The sequence below is a fragment of the Penaeus vannamei genome, chromosome 14 (assembly GCF_042767895.1).
Source record: "Penaeus vannamei isolate JL-2024 chromosome 14, ASM4276789v1, whole genome shotgun sequence".
In the NCBI taxonomy this organism is placed as follows: Eukaryota; Metazoa; Arthropoda; class Malacostraca; order Decapoda; family Penaeidae; genus Penaeus; species Penaeus vannamei.
In genome coordinates, this window is record NC_091562.1 from 35,172,369 (window position 1) to 35,174,868 (window position 2,500).

Here is a 2,500-nt window from a genome sequence, read left to right on the forward strand (position 1 = left end):
TTATTATACAGTAATCAGCTGTTTTAGAGTTTAGGAAGCAAGTCTAACGAAAAACTGTACCATTACCAAACCTCACTATATAATCAAAGCAAACTAACACTACCAACTGTCATATGTATACGTATCTAGAGAAAGAGAAAGAGAGAGACAAAGAGAAAGAGAGAGAGAGAGAGAAAGAGACAGAGAAAGAGAGAGAGAGAGAGAGAGAGAGAGAGAGAGAGAGAGAGAGAGAGAGAGAGAGAGAGAGAAAGACAGAGAGACAGAGAAAGAAAGAGACAGAGAGAGAAAGAGACAGAGAAAGAAAGAGAGAGAGAACTAAACCAAAAAAAAAGAAACCCAAAAAGATATACAAAGCAAAATAAATAAAACAAACATCCATAAAAAGAGATAGAGAGAGAGGAAAAAAAGAGATACAAAAAAAAGACAGACAGACACAGAAAGACCGAGATCCCACCCAAAGAGTAAATCTCTTTATTCCCAATCTGGGCGTCCCGGAGAGAGCTCGAGGGGAAAATTAGGGACGAGGGGAGAGCCGGCTATCATACGCCGACTCGCCGAGACCACGTGGCGTTCGGGAAATAATGGAGCGTAAGGTTGGGCTGTGGGCGCGCGAGGCCTGTGCGGGCGTGTCCTGGAGTTTGTATGTGTATGTTGTTTGTGGTTGGGCTGGGCTGAGGGGCTGTGGGCGGGCGAGGCCTGTGCGGGCGTGTCCTGGAGTTTGTATCGTATATTGTTTGTGATTGGGGTTATTTCGCTGCTATTTCTTTATCAATTCACATAAATGCATATAAATATGTGTTTATGTATGGATAAATGTGTGTGTGTGTGTGTGTGTGTGTGTGTGTGTGTGTGTGTGTGTGTGTGTGTGTGTGTGTGTGTGTGTGTGTGTGTGTGTGTGTGTGTGTGTGTGGTCTAATTCGATATCTTGGCCACATTTCAACAAACGATACTGTAAACCTATTAACACACACACACACACACACACACACACACACACACACACACACACACACACACACACACACACATCTATATGAAAACGTGAGTGGGAATAGACCTATTGTTAAAAAAAAAAATAAATAAAAAATAAATAAAATAAAATACTGGTAAATGTCTCCGGTCTCTTACTTACGCCATTACTCACGCAATTCCTTTTTTCCCGAATCGAGTCGAGTACTGTATGGCTACTTCTTCTCAAAAGGCAATTCCCAAGACACTTGTTTTCCTCTTGCTTTACAATGGCTGACCTCCCCCCCTACCCCCACCTCCCCTCTCCTTGTTTGCCTTCTCTTTCAGATCTTGTTTCCCTAAGGGCGTAATTAGCATATTGAGTTCCTTTTTTTCTTTTCTTTTTTTGTGGGTCTGGATGCTTAGTCCTATGCTCGACAAGAAAGGAAAAGAAAACATATATGGTCTTTTATATGGAGACTGTCCAGCCGGTTCTGTTCCTTATAGCGGGGTTTCCACTTACGTCGCAAGGACTGTGCAAGGTCCCGGATGAGCGGCCATATTGGAGGTATACCAAAACAAATGCTTTTATCTCAATTTTTTTTTCTGAATTTAGATGATGTATGTTGTAAAGTCAGCTTTTAGGGACAAGGAGAAAAAAACAAAATACATACAGCGATGTATTAAAATTACAAAAATAAAGTCACGTCGCACAAGAAATGCTGAAAATCAAAATAACTTTCGGAAAAGACCCGTACAAGAGGGAGGAAATTCAAGTTGCCAGAAATCACTTAACCTCTGCTATTTTACCTCATTCAAAAATCGTTAAAGACCCGAAAAAACACACCAATTAAGAAAAATATCTGTAGCTGAAATCGTGATGTATTGGCAAAACAAATACGAAACTATTAGTTCAAAAATAATCTTTTAAAATATCGCGTATGGCATTGTTTACCAAATTGATTTGTCAAAATTAGGATTTATGTATGTGGGTATCGCAAGGGGGGGGGGGGTGACGGTGGGGATAGAATTATCACGCGCAAATACCTTAATTAATGATCACTAACTTTTTTTTTTTTAATTGTAAACATGATCTTTGTTGAGGTTTTCGAAAAAAATATAACCCACTGTAAACTTTTCATATGTCGTTCGCTTATTCTCTTGTGATGCATATATATAAATGCATTTATTTATTCAGTTGTTTATGTACTTATTTACTGATGTCTTTATCTATTTATTTATTCATAATTCGTTTATTTGTTTATGAATTTATTTATCCACCTATCCACTGATTAATTTATCGATTTTTCTGCTTAAATATTTCACACTTTCTTATCCAATTTAACTCCTCATGAATAAAAAAATCAATCTGTTAATCATTTACATATAATATCAACTACATTCCTCAGCCTCTAATTCTTCTCCCATTTTCCTTTCCCTTATTTCCCAGACTTATTCCTTTTAATACAACTTTTTTTTTGTCTTCCTCTGGTTCATCTAGCATCCTTATTCATTATTTTTATCATTTGTCTTATTCCTTATAATATAACTT